We start from the raw sequence: 18,609 nt of genomic DNA, 5'->3' as shown, positions 1-18,609 counted from the left end.
GTGAACTCTTGGCAGCAGTTCAGATCTGGCACCACTTAGGGGCACGAGACAGTGAGATCTGATCCCCAGGCTTCCTGACTGCTCCATTCATAGACGTACGTGCGAGATTCTTGTACCCATCTTGACTCGCAAACCGAGAAAAGAACTTGTTCCCCTATTGTTAGAAGAGCAGGACGCTAAAAAACTCAAATGCCAGTTTCGCCCCCGGGATTGCCTGAACCACCTCTAAGGCGAAACACTGATTGTCCTGGTCCCTACTGATTGCCAGTGTTTAACCGGAAACCCCTCTCCATTTTTTTTTTATTATTTATTCTTTGGCTCATTTGTTATTTAAGATTTCATGGTTGAGTCTCTATTTGGGTTTGTCTTTTTTGTTTGTGCTCCCTGAATTTATTACTATTTTTATTGCTGTATGGTTTGTAAAAGTTGTGTTTACTATTTTTGCCTTTTTGTATTTATTTTTAATATCTCTGTTCCCTAATACATCAACAATTTTTGTAAAAGTTCCATGTATTGCTGAGAAATACATATATTCTTTAGCAGGTCCATTTAAAGGATGCCATAAGTCTTTTAGCTCTAATTTCTCCAGCACTTTCTTCAATTTTGTATTTTCTCTTGTTTATTTTTCTGATAAACTCACCCAAAACTAGAAAGGGAACATTGGAATCTCCTGCTCCTATGTCTTCATTGAGTTCAGTTTTTTCCTTTATAAATTTAGGTGGTAAGGCATTTGGAGCACACAAATTTAATATTGATGTCAGTTTGTTATCTTTGGTTCTTTTCAGCATGTCATTTCCCTATTCTCTTTTTATTTTATCAATGTTTGTTTTGCTTTGTTTAGTAGGATGATTGCAATGCTTGCTTCTTTTTGTTTTCCTGATATGTAGTACCTTTTTTTCTAGCCCCTCATTTTCATTCTGTGTATGTCTTTGTTTTCTAGTATATCTTGTAACGATATTGCCCTATGGTAGGAATTTTCCTATATCTCTGATAGGGAAAGCCATTATCTTCCCTATAGTCATTTTTCCCCATTTGGTGTGAAATCACCTCCCTGAGTCCATGCCCTCCCACTCTCTGGGTGTCACTTATCCCCAAGAGCTATTTTCTCTTCTCCTGAGGCAGAATGGGGGTATAGCATCAAATCCTAGAAAATTACATCCATTGTAAGGTCTCCATCTCCCTTTATATAATACCACTCTTCTTCTATAGGAACATTCATCTGTGGTACCCCCCTCACACCACTGAAACAAAATTTCCCCATTTTAATCCCTCCCTTTGCCTCTTCACCTATTCTCTTGTAGGTTCTCTTCTTGTAAAGAGACTACAGAAGTTATTTTCTCTTCATTGTTAACCTTTGATTTGATTAGAGTACATCACGTATTCCCCTCTATCTTCTTCCTCCCATTTCCCTTTTATGCACTCTTCCATTCTGTAATTTAGTTCCACAAAAGACATTGATGCTGGTAGGCAGGGTGTTGTGAGGTTTAATCCATGATGTTTGGGGCCTGTTTCTACACCATCATTTCCATTTGACTTCTTTTTTCACTCTTGCCTCTTTGGGTACAATTAGAAAGAAATCTCTTTTGTTGTTGTCCTTGGTCACTGTATTTCTTTGCCCTTCTAGTATTGCTGTTGTCTGGGATGTTTGAGAAGCAAATAATTTCTTCCAGTCTATTTTTCCTGGAAGCATTCTAGAAATGTTTCCAATGCTTCTTTTTTATTGAACATTCATTTTTTTCACTTGTACTTAGGCTCAGATTTGCAGGATATGTTACCTTGAGTATATCTCAAGCTCCTTTGCTCCTCATAAGACATTATTTCATTCCCTTGTTTCTAATGTTATTAAATTTTCTTTCCTCTATATTTTAAGGTTTTTCTTCTGGTTTCTTGCAGAATTTGTTGTTTTTCAATGGAATTGTTAAATTTCACCACTATGTGTCTTAGAGTTTATAGGATACAGTTCTTCCCTCCCCCACCCCCACCCTGCGGGTAATATATGGATTCTTTCAGTTGGTACTTTGTTTTTTGGGTTCAGAAGTTCTAAGGGTAGAATGGAGAAGCTTGTGCAGCCCTGCTGCCTGAGCTTGGTTAGTAGTCAGGGATGAGTGCTGAGTGAATACATTAGATTTGGGGAGCCTAACAGCCATTTCTGATGTTAGTTCATTGAATTGTTTCTTTGTTATGGTTCTTGGTATCCTTGGCCATGGAGACAGATGAAATTGCTTTACCTCTTGTGCATAATTCATATTTTGGAGAGGTTTGAGAGGTCATAAGGACTGGAGAAAATGTCGTGTTCCATTTGTTTCTAGTAGTACATTAGGAAATATTTAATTATCAGCTCTCCGGGGAGAAAGATGGCATACTTTAAGTTGAATCTGTATTATTAACATTATCTCCACCACTTTCTTAACTCTAGGCACTCAACAAAACAATCAAGGCCTAATTGATAGTGTTTTCCAATTCCAAGGTGTAAATGCTCACACTGAAAATTTGACAATTGGGACTCCAACATATCCCTGCTTGTATCTATTTTGAATATATTTTGCATATATTATCTGGGATAATAATGACAGCTGGCCTTAGGGGCCGGAAGACATATATGGGTTTAAGTCTCACTTCTGACACATATTGGCTATGTGATTTGGGGCAAATCGCTTCACCTGTCAGGGCTCTAGACAACAGTCTGAGACCATAATTTGCAGAGAAGGAGCTGACCTGCATTGGTAGAGGAAATTTCCCCATATGAATTTCCTATATTTCTGAAATCAGAGATCCAGTACCCATTTCTTTTCTTTGTATATGTTCATGTTGTCTGTCTTGGATATCTTGTAAACTCTTCAAGGACAGATACTGTTGTACTTTTGTCTTTGTATTCCTGGTGCCTAGCACAGTGGTTGGCATATGGTAGGCACTCAATAAATTTGTGTTGATTGATTGATTCAAGTCCTTCCTCTGACCTATACTAGCTGTGTGATAATGGGGAGGTCTCTTAACTTCTTAGTCTTATCTGTTCTCTAAGACCATAAATTACAGATAAGTTGCTGAGATGCATCAGTAGACAGTGTTTTCATTCCAGGGTATTCCCCACACAGATGAAATCACAGGTCCAGACCCCCTCCCTGCCCCCAAGAAAAAGATCAAGGACTTGGACAAAGATTGGCTGAAAGAACTGAGTATGTTTAGATTGAACAAGAGAAGTCCCAAGGAAGGTAACGTAGCGCTGTCTTCAAGTATTTGAAGGGTGGTCATGTGGAAGAGGGATTTGGTTTGTTCTATTTGACCCTAGAGGGTAGAACTAGGAGCAATAGTTGGGAGTTATAAAGAGGCTTATTTAGGCTTGCCAATGGGAAAAACTCCTTAATAATGAGAGCTATCCAAAAGTAAAATGGCCTACTTCAATAAATAGTAGAAGCTAGACAACCATTTGTCAAGTAGGTTTGGCAGACATTTCTTTTGGGCATGGGTTGGACTAGATGGCTGCTGAGGTCCCTTCCAGCTCTCAGATTCTGTTATTCCACTAATTAACTAGGATATTATGATCATTATTATAGTAAATATGAAATATTACAGTATTATGTGAAAGAGACAGAGGGAGCATATACATATTCTGTCCTTGCCACTGTTCTAGGGCCCTTCAAGGAGGTTGTAAACAAGTCAAGTTGTAGCCAAGATACAAAGAAAAGGCAAAGTGTCAGCACTGTGGTCAGTGGTAGTGCACTGGTACACTGCCCACATGAGCATCTAGGAATGGTAAAGAGATTTAAGGAAGAGGAAGACTGGAGCCTATTGCTGGCAAGTAATAGACTGGCTGCTATTGTGGAGCTTTGTGTCATATTTAAGTACTTGTGAAGAGAAACTCACAACCAAGTAAGCCTTTAGAGAGTGGCTGCACTGTCAGGATCCCCATAAGACTTCCTGGATGTGGGCATGCCTCTGTATGGTTCACTGTGTTGCTGATCTATGGGAAGAAATCCGAGGGAGCTTATGTTGAATCTTTGTTTCTCCCTCTAGGTATCTTATGTGCAATGGGTTCCTTCCTGTTGGCTAGGGGTTGTGGGGGGAGGGGGAGAGAAAGGACAGGAGTAGGTAGAGGAAAAGAGCTAAGTCTGTGATGATAAGACTTCCTGAGATAATAGAAGTTACATGTTTGACACATAACTGTCTCAGACTATGTTTGAGAGCCCCATCCATAACACAGATCAGACCATCAGATTAAAGTATGTTATATGAATGTTTTACTAATAACAGTAATCCTCTGCACTACATCCCTCCCCCTAGCCAAAGCCCATGCCACCAGGAAGGATTCTGGGATATGATCAGGCATAATGAAGCATGAGTTTGAGATGGCAGTCATCATCATCATCATCTTCTTCTTCTTCTTCTTGAATTTCATCTATGCGGATACTCTTTAACGTGGGTCACAATTACTGGGACTTAATCATTAGTCTTTCTGGTTAAAAAAAAAAAAGCTCATCACCCTGTAGCCAGTCTAGTGATAAGCCTTTCCTCTCTTATTTAGGCTCAGACAATAAATATATAGTCTATTGCTAAACCTATATTTGAATCCCAGAACTTGGCACAGGTTTCAAGAATGTGGGTATGTATATGTGTGTGTCGCTCAGTAGGGCATAAGCTCCTTGAGGTGAGTGATACCCTCCATTTTACATTTGCATCCCTAGCACCAGGGCAGCTAGGTGGTGCAGTGGATAAAGAACTAGCCCTGGACTTTAGTTCAAATCTTACCTCAGACACTTACTAGCTGTATGATCCTGAGCAACTCACTTAACCTCAATTGCCTTGAATATCTAGAGTTATCTCCAGTTGTCCTGATACATATCTTGCCACTGGACCCAGATGGCTCTGGAGCAGAGTGAGGTTGGTGACCTCGCACAGCCCTCCCTCACTAAAATCCAATTCACTCCAAATCATGACATCACCCTGATGTCATGGTCCTCTTCAAGAATGAAGGACAGATATCAATTAATCCCTAGCACCACACACAGCACCTGGAACATAGTGGGAGCTTAATTGATTCATTAATCAATCTAGGCCCACCCTTTAAATTTTACAGAGAAGAAAGCTGGGGCCCAGAGAAGGGCAATGACTTGCCCAAGGTCTAATGATGTACCAACTACAACTATCTTTCTGCCAGCTGGTTGTTAAATTTTCACTGTGAACATTAGCATTTACACCTCCACGATTCACTACAAATCAGGTCTTGATTTATTGTTTTATTGATTGTCTAGACTTGGGAAAGTGATGGTGAAAATGTTAATAATGCTGACTAAAGTTAAAAGTCAGTTAAGCATACTATTTTTCCCAGAGAGCTGTTTGTTAAACATTTGCCCGCACAGCCCTGCCAAGGCCCTACAGCTAATAAGTGATAGTACTTGAATTAAAACTCAGGCCCTTTGACTGACCATCTAATGCTTGCCATTATATCACACTGCCTCTCATATCTTAGAAACAGTTGTCTCTTAAGTGGTTATCAAAGTAAGGTGTTGTTGTTGTTGTTGTTGTTGTTTTTAGAATTTAGAATTTTATTTTTTCCCAAATTACCTGTAAAAACAATTTTAACGTTGATTTTTAAAATTTTGTGTTCCAAATTCTCTTCTTCCCTCCCTCCCTCCCCACCCCCCTTAAGAACAAAAGCAATTCAGTATAAGTTATAAATATGCAGTCATGCAAAACATTTCCACATTAGTCAGGTTGTGACAGAAAAGACAAAAAAAAATAAGAAAAAGGAACTAAAAAAATTGTGCTTCAGTCTGTATTCAGACACCATCAGTTCTTTCTCTGCAGATGGATTGCATTTTTCATAAGTCCTTCGAAGTTGTCTTGGATCATTGCACTGTGGAGAATAGCCAAGTCATTCACAGCTGATCATCTTGCAGTATTGCTGTTACTTTATATACAGTACATCTCACTTTGCATCAGCTCATGTAAGTCTTTCCAGGTTTTTCTCAGAGCATCCTGTTCATCATTTCTTACAGCACAATAGTGTTCTATCACAATATCATCCGACAGTTTGTTCAACCGTTCCCCAATTGATGGGCCTCTCCTCACTTTCAAATTCTTTGCACCATAAAAGGGTTGCCATAAATATTTTTTGTATGTATAAGTCCTTTAACTTTTTGTTTTAAATCTCTTTTTGGATACTGACCTAGTAGTGGTATCACTAGGTCAGAGTATGCATGTTTTTTTTTAGTTTATTTTTTTGGTGAGGCAACTGGGGTTAAGTGACTTGCCCAGGGTCACACAGCTAGTAAGTGTTAAGTGTCTGAGGCCAGATTTGAACTCAGGTCCTCCTGAATCCAGGGCTGGTGCTCTATCCACTGCACCACCTAGTTGCCCCTTGAGTATGCATGTTTTATAGCCCTTTGGCCATAGTTCCAAATTGCTCTACAGAATGTTTGAATCAGTTTACAACTTCACCAAGATTGCATTAATGTCTTATTTTCCCCATATCCCCTACAACATTTCTCATTTTCCTCTGCTGTCCTATTATCCAATCCAATAGGTATGAGGTAGTACCCTAGAATTGTTTTGACCTGCATCTCTCCAATCAATAGTGAATTAAAGCGTTTTTATATGGCTATAGTTAGCTTTGATTATTTCATTTGAAAACTTCATATCTTTTAATCATTTATCAATTGGGGAATGACTTTTATTTTAATAAATTTGATTCAGTTCTCTATGTTTGAGAAATGAGGCCTGTCAGACAAACTTGCTTCAAATTTTTTTCACAGTTACTATTGCTAACTGTATTTCCTTCGATCCTATTCCCTCCCCATGACATTTACTCTATTTTCTATCTTCTTTCACCCTGTCCCTTCTTAAGTGTTTTGCTTCTGACTGCCCCCTGCCCTAATCTTCCCTCCCTTCTATCACCCCCCCCAAAGAAAGGTGTTTTCAATCATTCCATTGCTACCCTTCCTCAAGCTTAAAAAAAGTCTCATATGGTCTGTTTTTCTCATAAAATCCAAATGATCCAGTGCTGACTCACCACATTCAATTTGTGGCTAATTTTGTTTCCTCTCCACTGAATTTACTTGGGAACAAAGTAAAACAATCCTCACATTCAGGGCACCAGAAACAATATAGCTGTGTGTGAATGCAGGGGCTCTCAAAGTACAAGAGGAGCCACACCCTGCAGGTCACGTTTCTGCCTGTTTAAACAATTACCCTATTTACTCACATGATCACATGTGTTCAACTGGATGTTAGTCCAAAAATTGGGAATGGGTGGGAGGAGGGGGGAACATTTTGTAAGGGCTGAGTCCATTATGGACTGAGTTTGCAATCAGAGGATTTGGGATTCTGCACAACAGCTTTGCTTCTTATTAGCAAAGGATTTGGGGTAAGTCCTTTATTTCTCTAGGACTTGGTTTTCCTTATCTTTAAAAATGAAACTATTTTGATAGGTAGCCTCCAAAATCCCTTGAAGCTACAAATCCTGTGTAATAATAACTGATAGCATGCAAAGGACAACAGACAGGGGACAATCCCAGGGGATTCAGGTCTTCCTCTGTGGCTTTCTATTCATTCAGAGATTGTTTCCATGCTGCACAATACTCACAATGCTAGTCTAAGACTAACAGAGACCCTGGAAATCCAGTGAGGCTGACCAGCTGGAGTGGGACTGAGCTTAAGAGAACAGAAACCCTGTGGCAGCTGTCAGAGCAGCCATTTCCAGATACATTTGAAAGCCTACGACTCACCAGAGACCCTGCCATGGTAACTCTTTCCCTAGCACTCCCCCCAGTGAATCTTGACATAGCCTTGAACCCTTGGCCTAAGGACTAGGCCTTTTAGCTTTTGTCCTGCTACCTGGCTTCCCAGTTTGTGACTCAGATTGCCTGAGCATAACAACAACAAAAAGAACTCCATCAAAGTCCAATGCATCATTCATTATGGAGGAGGGGGAAGAGTTAGTAATAGCAAAGTAATAGAATGCAAGCTAGGATAATGTACAGCAGGGATTTTGTGTGTCTGGAGACCATTCAGTAGTTGGAAAGACCTGTCAGAAACACAGAGACACTTGTAAATTCGGCTCTGGCAATACCATCGACTAAGTACCCTAGCGAGTGTAATGACTCCTAAGAGTCAAAGAAATAGAGGTCTAGTAAAGGGTGGCAGATTGGTGCTACTCAAATCCCTTGCAATGGTCAGCTTGGCATAGAGGGTACTCCCTTGTTTTGGTACCACAAGAAGGAAAGATAAACAAGTGTAATATCTCAGGAAGGTAGCATAAGGAGAAAGGTGGAAATCTCAAAGAATGCTAGAGGTAGGCAAGGTTGGTGTCACAGAAGGAGTGCTAGATTTGACATGAGCAGACATCGGTTGGAATGCTGACTCTATCACTCACTACCTATGTGACTCTAGGCAAGTCCCTCAAATTCTCTGGGCCTCAGTTTCCTTCTCTGTAAAATGAGGAGGTTCTGTCTCTTTCTTTGTCTCTTCCTCCCTCCCCTACAAGCAACTCTTATGCTTGTCCCTCAGTCCCTGAAAATTTACCCGAGTCCGGTTCATTTTTACTATTTTCCTTGTGAGGAGTAGTTCTTAGCTTCTGAGTCAACCTGAGGTTCATTATCCATAGTGGTATCAAACCAAACCTAGGTATGGACAGATGCGAGCCTAAGTATCTTGGTGGCATCAGATCCCCTGACCTCACTCATCCCCAGATGTGCCCTATAAACCAGCACCATCTCAAGGGACATTCGCAAAGCAGCCAAGTTCATCAGGGCTGGGACTGCCACTGTGGGGGTAGCTGGCTCCAGGGCTTGCATTAGGACTCTTTTTGGAAGTCTTATCTTTGGTTATGCCAGGATCCCTCCCTGAAGCAGGAAGTCTTCTACTGTATACTGGGCTTTACCTTGTCTGTGTCTATAGGGCTTTCTGGGGGGATGTTGGCCTTCCTCATCCTCTTCCCCATGTGAAGGACCTATTCCTACTCCCCACTGTTCCTCTTCCTTCTCCTGGTCCTACCCACTATATCTCACTCACCCCATATACACCTCACCTTCCACTCTTCCCCTGGAAGCCTTTGGAAAAGCCATCAACTCAGGGTTTGACAAAAGGACCAAAAATGTATTAATAAGCCATTTAAAAAATAAAATCAGACAGTAATCATTGAGGGTCTTTCTAGCTCAAATCTATAATCATATAATCCCATATTTCTTAGGACAGGTGCCAAATACCACCAAGGCAGAAGTGACTCGAGGGAGCTATTGAAGGATTGAAGAAAAGGCATTGGAAGATTACATCAGTAACTGGTTGGTATACAAAGTAGAAAATGCGAATGCCTTATCACCCAAATAAAGATAACAAAAAAGAAACATGCTTATCTCAAAAGTAGATCAGAAATTTTTTATTCCCTTGATCAGCAATTGAAAACTAAAGTCTAGTTAAGGTCTTACAAAAAGTCAAAGCAGTACAAAGAATAAGATAAAAAAAATCAACATCAGCTAAAAAACCTCTACTACAGTAGCTTAAGAAGCAAAGAAATCAGAGAGAGAACCTTGAAATTTTCTAGGTATCTCTATGATGGCCAGAAGTTCAATATAATGGAAGCACAAGTTGAGCCAAAATATTTTTCTATGATAATTATCAAACTCTTAATATGTGCCAAATGAAAATAGAGACTAAAGATTTCAAGTTTGATTCCAGTGAATGAAGACAATGCTTATAAATACTGTAGTCTCCTCCAGGCAAGAAACTCCAAGCATAAAGATATCATGGAGAAGGCTAGATTTTGTTAAAAGACTTAGTGGCAACCTGAAATCAAAGATAAATGAGCAACGGGGCAGCTAGGTGGCGCAGTGGATAGAGCACCAGCCCTGGAGTCAGGAGTACCTGAGTTTCAATCCGGCCTCAGACATTTAACACTTACTAGCTGTGTGACCCTGGGCAAGTTACTTAACCCCAATTGCCTCACTAAAAAAAAAAAAAAAGATAAATGAGCAAAATAGGTTTAAAGCAATTAATGTCTATACAATGCCAGTCTTAATATAATATGTCAGTGCTATAAAATGGACCATAACAGATTTAGAAAGTATCCTTGGAAAAGCCTGCCTAATATTAACAAAGCATAGGGCCCACCCTCTAAGAACTTTGCAAATATTATCTCACTCAAGACTCAAAACAACCTGCAAGGTAGATGCTATTATTATTCCCATTGTACAGATGAAGAACTGAGGCATGAAGGGCTTAAGTGACTTGCCCAGGATTATACAGCTAGAAAGTGTCTGAGGCAGGATTTAAACTCAGGTCTTCCTGATTCTAAGCTGTATCCATGCTGGTACCTAACTGCCTCTAGACAAGGCCTCCTATGGGATGTGTTACCTAAGGTGAACTATATTTTAAAAGAAGCTAGGGGGCAGCTAGGTGGTGCAGTGGATAAAGCACCGGCCCTGGATTCAGAAGGACCCAAGTTCAAATCCAGCCTCAGACACTTGACACTTACTAGCTGTGTGACCTTGGGCAAGTCACTTAACCCTCGTTGCCCCGCAAAAACAATCAAACAAACAAAAGAAGCTAGGGATTCTAAGAGGAGTTGAGAAAGGAATGCATTCCAGACATGGGGGACCATCTGCATAAAGATATGGAAGACAGAAATGTAATTTCATGTACAGATTGCAGGTTAATTACCTTACAGGTTAATTTGATTGGGACATAGAGTATAAGAAAGGAAGTAATCAGGAATCAATCTGGAAAGGTAAGTGGGAACGAAATTGTGGATAGCCTTCAATGTCAGCCTGAGGACTTTGTACTTCTTACTAGAAGCACTGGGAAACCAATAAGATTGTTGGCTGAGAGAGTAATGTGGCTAGAGCTATGTTTTAGGAATAGGAATATCCATTTGGCAGCCGTTTGGAGGATGGTTTGAAGAAGGGAGAGACTAGGAGCAGGGAGATGAATTAGGAAGGTGTGATTGTAGTCCAGGTGAAGGTGATGAAGGCCTGAACTACAGTAGAGGCTGTGAAAGAGGGAAAGAAACTGGAGAAATAGTATGGAGGTAGAGTCCCAAAGGCTAGGCAAGTAGTTGGATGTAGTGAAGAAAAATGTTGGGGCCTTAGAATGTAGAATGTTAGAGCCGGAAGCAGGTGAGCATTTCCACCTCCAAATTGGCAAACACCACACACTGGGGCTTGTTTGATCGTCTAGACAAGAAAATGGAGGAGATCATGTCAATAATACAAATTAAAGTAGATGGGGGGGGCAGTTGTTTAACATTTACCAGAATATCCCTGGTTGGAAAAGGCCTTAAAAAGAGAATGTCAGCACTGGGAGGGAACAGAGAACAGACTTTTAGAGCTTAGAGGGACCTTAGAACAGAGAACGTCAGAACTAAAATGAATGGTAGAACATCAAATATCAGGGCTGAGAGGGACCATAGGACATAACATGGTTGAGTGGGAAGGGTCCTTAGAACAGAGAATGTCAGATGTGCTGAAAGGAACCTTAAAATAGAAAATATTAGAACTACAAGGGACCTTGGAATGTAAAGCAGCAGAGCTGAAGGTGACTTTAGGATGCTGACCATTAGAGCTGGAAGATGACTTTACACAAAGAATGTTAGAAGTGGAAAGGGAACTTAGAATATGGAATGACAGAGCTGGAAGGAACCTTTAGTCATAACATGGCAGGGCCGAGAGAGACGATAGAACATAGATTAGAGATGGAAGGGACCCTAGAACATAGTGTGTTAGAGTAGAAAGGGACTGAAGAACAGCAAATATAATGTTTGAGAGGGACCTTAGAACATAAAAATGTCAGAGTCAATAAAAGACCTTGGAACATGGAACATCAGAGCTGAGAGGGACTTTAGAACCTGGACTACATATCAGCTAGATAGAGATCAACTTTAGAACACAGAATATTAGAGCTAGGAAGTACTTTAGAAAAGATAATGTCAGGTCTTGAAGGGACCAAAAAGAATGGAATGGCAAGGATGAGAAGGACTAGACTGTCAGAGCTGGGGAAGGACCTTAGATTCCATTGTCTGATGCAACACCCCACCCCCACCCCTCCCCCGCATTTTACAGAGGAAGTTACTGAAGCCCAGATAGTGTAAATGACTTGCTCAAAGTTATACCATGAATTTGTGGCAGAGCAAGAAAAAGAACCCAGGTGTTCTGGTTGCCTTCCCAGTGCTCATCCCACTGCACCTCATTGCTTAGAAAATTAGTCCTAACTATAAATTTGAACCTTATATTTGAGAACATGAGGAATGTGGCCTTTCAGTACTCAATGGGTTTTCATTTGATCGTCTTGCTAAGAGCTTAGAAGTGGCCTTCTGTGTAAAAAGGGAATGGAATTTAGAGGCAAAATCCTACTTCTATCCTAAGTAACTAGCTTTTGAATTGGAGCAAGCCATTTAACCTCTCTATAATCCTTTCCAACACTAAGTCCCATGAAATCCACAAAACTCCTGGACTAGAGAAATTCTAAGACCCACTTGGGCTCTGATAGTTTGTGTTTGTTGGCAGTTTCATGGCTTAGTCCAAAATGAGTGAACTGAACCAGGTAACTGATCTTTGTATTGGGTTCTAGTTCTTAGAGTCTGTGATTCTATATCCTCTGAAGCTAGGCCTTGTCCTTCAATTCCCCCATGAGTCTCTGCATGAAGGAGAGCACTGCCACCTCCCCTTAAAGTCAGATAGAATTTCTACCTCTTCCAGTTGGCGGCAAGCGTCTGCAGAAGCATCCCCAGGGCAAGGCTACTCTAGGCTGCTTCTCAAGGCAGGGAAGCTAGTGAGACTGCCCCCTCCCCCAGAGAATTGGGAGGAGCCCACATTGTTTGCCCTGGGACATTGAGGGGGGTAGCAGAGCCCCCCAAACCAGTGTTATTTTGACATCTGGATATGGGCCCGGTAAGGCTGCTTGCTCCAAGGCAGAAGAAAGGAGCAATATTAGAAACAGCTGAGAGTGTGTGCTAAGTATATTGTCCCTATCCATACTACAATAGACTGATAATTGCTTGCTGAATTGAACCGAATTGAATAGCCATTGTGGCCAACTCAATGGAGTCAGCTGCAGTGGGGCCCCCACCCTTCTCAGGCTGCATCCCCTCCCCACCCCCAGAAGATCCTTAGGCTTGCTTTGGGACCAAAGCCAGACTCTGCAACCTGAAAATTTTCCCACAGCCCCCCACTGCCAGGCATTAAGTCTCAAAGTCAGTACTCTTTCTTCACTGTGTACACGCTGACAGGAGAAATGGGGTAGTCTTGCTCAAGGCATTGTGGGAAAAATAGATTGAAAAGGTAGGTTTTCTTTGAGTCTAAGGGTGAGTAGGAATTAGGTGAATTTGAGAAGTAAAGGAAGTTTTTCTTTCGTAACTCTTGTCCCCATTTTCCAGTTCCTTTCCTTCCTCCAGCTCTCTCCTGACCCCTGAGTTTTGTACCCTGGATCCAAGTTGCTGTCTAGAGCTAAGCTAATACTTGATAGGCTGTTTCATCTGTCTATATTACCATAACAGCCTCCCCCACCTGAATGATCTCCTCCATGCTCTCTTCTGCCACTGATCCATCCAGCATGAGCCAAATGATTCCTCTTTTGCTAGAATCAGTTATTGTTCTGCTCTGAAGCCTCCCATGGCTCCCTGCTGCCTGTGTAGCCTATTCTCTAGCCTAGCACTCAAAACCCTCAAATTGGGCTCCACTTCCTCTTCACCCCCTCTATGCTCAGGCTAAATGGACAGCTTACTGTTCCCCATTTCTGCAGCAGGCTTTCCTGCCTCCCTGCCTTTGGTGGTTAGTCACTACACTAGATCCTCCTCCCACAATTTCTTCCCACAGAATTTCTTACAGGCAAGAAGCCCTCCCTAAACTGATCTTGCCCCCTGCAGAGAAGTGATCTCTCTCCTCTCAGCTTCCAAGGAGCTACGTCTGTATCTCTCTTCATGTATTGACCACGAGGGCCTTTGTGTGATCATTGGCCATGAGTCTTTCCTCCACTTGACATGTCCCTCAAATCATGGTGTGTTCTCAAAGGCCATGTCAGTGGAATGCAAGCTTGGGCAAGTATATTGAAGTATATTCCTTAGCCTCACTACTAGGACCATATTTTACTTATCTCTGAATCTGCCACTGCCCTAACAGAGCTCTGCATTTACTAGGCACTTCATAAAGACTTTTTCATTCATTCATTCATTCAACGCAGTATTATAGCTTGTAGACTTAGAGCTGGAAAGGAAGTTTAGAGATGGTCTAATGTAATTCCCTCATTTGATGGATGAGGAAACAGAGACCTTAAACAGGTAAAGTGATTTGCCCAAGGTCACCCAGGATTGAGTGGAGAATTCCTAGGAGACATTGAGTTAGAAAGGAAGAATGAGGCCCTGCCCTACATCTGAAAATCCTTCAATTCCTATAAAAATGAGCCCATGGGAAGCCTTTCCTGATTCCTGCCCCCCCAACTGCTGCTACCCCGAATATCGATCTTGAATTTATTTGCTCTATATTTTATGTGTTCTTATATATGCACACATGATTCTCACTCCCACTGCCCATAGGATGTAAGCTTGAGAGCAGGGACTGCTTCACGTTTGGGCTCCTGGAACAGTGCCTAGGCCAGAACAGACATTTAATCACTGCTTGTTAACTGTTAACACGATCCCCATATGCCTCAGAGTGTACCCCTGGCTATATGGAGCTGATGGAGAACAGCAGGTTGGCCACCACCTCAGCCTGCCATAGACAGGCACCCAGTGAAGTCACCCAACCCTGCTCCAGGTCCCCCCATAACTCCTCTGTCTCTTCTCCTCTTGCCCAAATGATTCAAGCAGAGCTTAAGCAATCTTCATCCTACCTGTACAAGCTCTAAGCAATTCGGGGACCTGGGGACAAGGAGGGAGGCTTAGCCTGTGGGATAGTAGAATGAACTCTGGGTTTAGGTTAGAAGATGGGGGTTCAAATATACTAGCTGTGAGACCTTGATCAAGTACCTTGGGGTTTGGATAAGATAATCTCTGATATCTCTTCTGGCTTTAAATTATGAGATGTCTTTTAACTGCCTAATTTTATAAATGAGGAAACTAAAACCCAGAAAAGAAGCCCTGGAATTGGAGTAAGAAGGTTTGGGTTCAAATCTTGGCCCTACTACTTACTTGCTGCATCACCTTGGACAAGTCACTCCCTCCTTTCTGGACCTCAGTTTCTTTTTTTGTAAAATGAAGAAGTTGCACCAAATTATGTCTAAGGTCCTTGACAGCTCTGAATCTATGATCCTGTGGATTTAAGACTTGCTAACTCGACTTATTCTTTGTCCCTCCTGATTTTCTTGCTAATTGACACTGCAATGCTGCCATCTGGTGAAGGCCGGGGGAACCTCACAGTCTGGTCACCCAGCAGGCCCTGTGTCCTGTTTGGAACAGGAGCCACACACTTGCTCCTTTCTCCTAGACCCACACGGCTGTGCTGGCAGGTAGTAGCTAGGCCCTGGCACATTGCTCAGCTGGCACTGTTCCTCGGGAAAGCCCAGGAACCCAGTTCTCACATAGCTCATTGGGAGAGGGTGGGCAAGTGCAATCCCTTGGAGGGTGGGAAAATGTGTCCCTTCACCCTGGGGGAAGGGTAAATTCAAGTTTTCTCTTGTTTTCCCCTGTAGAGGCAGGCGATCTGGATCTGACGCTCACCCGGTGGGGTGACCTTGGACAATTCACTCAACTCTGTGAACCTCAGTTTCCTCGTCTGTGAAACGAGGGGTTGGACTGGATTTCTAAGGCCTTTAGTAACCTCTAACCCTCTCTATAACTCCAGATGTCAGATCGCTGGACTAAGCGGAACCAAAGAATGAGCAACAGGCTGTCACTGCACAGTCTTAGCAAATGTCAGTGCAGGGGGTTTTTGTTGTTGTTGTTGTTTTACATCAACTGTACTTGGTTTCTTATAAAGTTGCATTGATGCCATTACCCTTCTTATTCTACAATCATTTCCAGCTACATCTCCCTCCCACCCCCCAAGACAGATATTTAAGCAAACCTGAGAGAGAACACAGTACAACAACATAATGATTTTACAGGATGCAAACTTTTTGCCAACAGAATCACACTGAGAACTGAACTAGCAACAGAGGGCAGAAAATGCACATTTTTGCAAGGGCCTCAGTAACTAAGGGCTCCTTTACTTATGGCAGCAGTGGCAACTAAGGGAGCACTGGGTGAGGAAATGTGGAATCCCATCCTGGCTTAGCCACCAACTCCCTGGGGTGACCTTGGCCAAGTCACTGTCCAGACCTCAGGCTCTTCTTACAGCAAATGGGAATAATGCTCCCTGCCTTGCTTGCCACATGTGCTCATGTCTGTGAAAGCAAGAAAGCCCAGGTGGCCAGGAGACATCATCATTGGAACTCATTGTCATATTCCCATGATGATAATCATGTATGTCTCCAGGGAAATCATTTCTAGGCTTTAGTTCTTAGATTCAAATTTTGCTCAGGTTCCAAAAAGGCATGTACAGAAGATGGAAGCAATGGAAGGTGATGGAGAATAAAATAAGAGTATGGCAGAGTCCAGGAAGAGCAGCATCACCAGTGTCTGAAGCAAGGCTTGGAATGAGGTGCAAAAGGAGTGCTGCAGACCCCAAAGGTGGTGTTTGCTTTTAGCTATGTTGGGGGAAAGGGGAGGATAATAGCAATAATAGCCAACATTTCTATAAGCACTAGAGAGGCCGCTAGGGGGCACTGCAGCTTCTGGGTCTGGAGTTGGAAAGAATCATCTTCCTGGGTTCAAATCTGGCCTCAGACAAGCCATGTGACCCTAGGCACACCTGTTTGCCTCAATTTCCTCATCAGTAAAATAAGCTGGAAAAGGAAATGGAACACTACTCCAGTATCTTTGCCAAGAAGACCCCAAATGGGGTCACAGTGAATCAGACACAACTACAATAACTAAACAACAATTATAGCACTTTAAGATTTGCAAAGCACTTTACATATGTTATCATCTCATTTGCTCCTCAATATGTCCCCATTTGACAGATGGGTAAACTGAAGCTGAGAAAGATGAAGTGACTTGCCCAGGGTCCCCTAGCTATTAAGTACCTTGGTGGAGGGAAATTTAAACCCAGATCTTCCTGATTTCAAGTCCAGTGTGCTATCTACTAGCTACCTACCTGCCTTGAAGAAGTGACCAGACCTCTTGCCAAGTATAGATGGCATAACAATAATAAATAACACAGAGAAGTAATTGCTGCTTAACCCTTGATTTGTCTCTGCTTTCTCTGTCAAGTACAATGATCTTTAAGTTGGAAAGGACAGAGGGAGATGATACCAAATCTCAATGGGGAGAGAGCATTCATAGCAGGCAAACGATATTCCAGGACACTGAAAGAACTGATCCTTGTGATTGCCAAACCACTGTCTTTGATCTTTGAAAGGTCATGAAGAATAGGAGAGGTGCTGCAGGATTGGAGAAAGGCCAGTGCTGTGACAGTTTTCAAAGGAGGGAAGAGATTAAGTGTGTAAATCATAGCCTGGTGAACCTGGCTTCAATTCCTGGCAGAAGAATAGAGTTTATTATTAAAGGGATGGTTAGGGAACACCTAGAAGAGGAAGCACTGAGAAGGGAGATGGGACATTGCATGATGTAGCAGAAAGAGTGGTGAATTTCAAGTCAGAGGACCTGGGTTCAAAACTTGGCTCTGCCACTTACTAGCTGTATAAACATTAGGTTAGCCACATCAACCCTGCCACTCAGTTTCCTTGCCTATAAAATGAGAGTGTTGGGCTGAAATAACTCTCAGCTTTGAATCTATGATGTTATGGTTACAAATAATCAGTATGGTCTTACCCATCTGGTTTTATTGAGAGTTAGCAAGGTGGCACAGTGGATAGAGTGCTGGCCCTGGAGTCATGAAGATCTGAGCTCAAATCCAGTCTCAGATACTTCCTGATTGTATGACTCTGGGCGAGTCACTTAACTTCTGTCTGCCTCACGTTCCTCAACTGTAAAGAGGAGAAAACAGTACCTACTTCAAAGGGTCGTTATGAGGATCAGATGAGACAATATTTGCACGTGCCCAATTTAGCACCATGCCCAAGACCTAGTTGTTCATCCTTCATTTTAGAAGAGGACCAGTGAGATCATGGGGCTATATCTTGATTTACACTTGAATTAGATTTAAGTGACATAGAATTGTACAAAAGTCATCAGCCTCACTCTTTCCTCCAGAGAAAGTAGCAAAACAAAAGTCAAGATGACTGGTGATGACCCAGGATGCAGTGGATGACCTTGGTGTCTCTGATGTCTGACCAAGTTCTAAGTGCGCCAACACCTCCTTCAGCTTCATTCATGGCTGTCGGAATGAACTGTTTTCATCTGCCCATTCCACTGGGGAAAGTCTTCACGTGCTTGTAGAAGACATCTTACTAATTCTCCAATGGTTTTGAGATTGGTTACCCTTAGCCTGGCTTAGCCTGTCTGCCAAGATAGTTTTACCAGGATATGGCTGCTACAGCTTCTTGGAGCCACAGGTGAGAGTAGGGGGACAGATAGACACCACGTGAGTGAGCAGCCCTGAAAAGGGCTCAGCAAGCCCTTAAACCAGAGGTGCTAGTCCTCCCTGAACACCCCATACACTCCAAGGTATGTATTACCAATCTGGCATA

The 18,609-nt window shown here is 42.2% G+C and overlaps 1 pseudogene; it reads left to right on the top strand.

Annotated features, from left to right (window-relative positions):
- Positions 1-3,747: 3,747 nt before the first annotated feature.
- On the top strand, positions 3,748-8,939 carry LOC122733990 (annotated as a pseudogene).
- Positions 8,940-18,609: the final 9,670 nt, after the last annotated feature.

The sequence above is a fragment of the Dromiciops gliroides genome, chromosome X (assembly GCF_019393635.1).
Source record: "Dromiciops gliroides isolate mDroGli1 chromosome X, mDroGli1.pri, whole genome shotgun sequence".
Taxonomy (NCBI): domain Eukaryota; kingdom Metazoa; phylum Chordata; class Mammalia; order Microbiotheria; family Microbiotheriidae; genus Dromiciops; species Dromiciops gliroides.
This window is presented reverse-complemented; position numbering and strand designations above follow the sequence as displayed.